Here is a 708-nt window from a genome sequence, read left to right as displayed (position 1 = left end):
TAATTTGTGACCACCCGAATACCAAAGCGCTTTCATAAGGTGCACAAGGATTTTACTGGTTCCTAAAATGTTTTATAAACTGGGACAAGCAGCTGGTATCAAGGAAGTTCGAGATTTTTGTTGAAGCTGGAAAGAACAGAGGTGAAATGCTGCGTAGCATATTTAACTAGAGCAGCCTGCGGCTGAAACGGGAGGAGTGCAATTCCATGCACTGGGTTACTGTTGGGTTGACGCGTTCTCAGAGCCTATCTCCATCGGACGTTCACCGCAAAAATACGTTGCCTGTGTTGGGTGCTCAAAAACAATGGTTTACGTGAAACGCAATCAAAAGAATCTTCAGGATGATTACGTAGTAGCTCAGAAAATGCAGAACGAAACCAGGCCAATAGACTTTGTATTTTCCGGGGTCGAACTAAAACCGCCTAATCATAAGTGAATCATGGTTACTAATGAACTGACCGCCACTCGACAAAAGCGAACTTCTCCCATGGGAAAATTCCCATAAATAAATCAATAATGAGGTGACCATCAAATGAAATGCACTATCTGTGATCTGTTCCATGTAGGCGTAAGTGTGAATGGGTGCGCAGACTGAACGCAACATAGCGGATGCCGGAATTAATAAGCTTGAATTTTTCAAGAGGGTACAAGGGAGGCCATGATTTCTACTCGGTTAACACCGGGATCTTCACGGATTCACGGATTCAC

This window comes from Opisthorchis viverrini, assembly GCF_000715545.1.
Source record: "Opisthorchis viverrini unplaced genomic scaffold opera_v5_593, whole genome shotgun sequence".
NCBI classification, from domain to species: Eukaryota; Metazoa; Platyhelminthes; class Trematoda; order Opisthorchiida; family Opisthorchiidae; genus Opisthorchis; species Opisthorchis viverrini.
Note: the sequence above shows the minus strand (reverse complement) of the source record.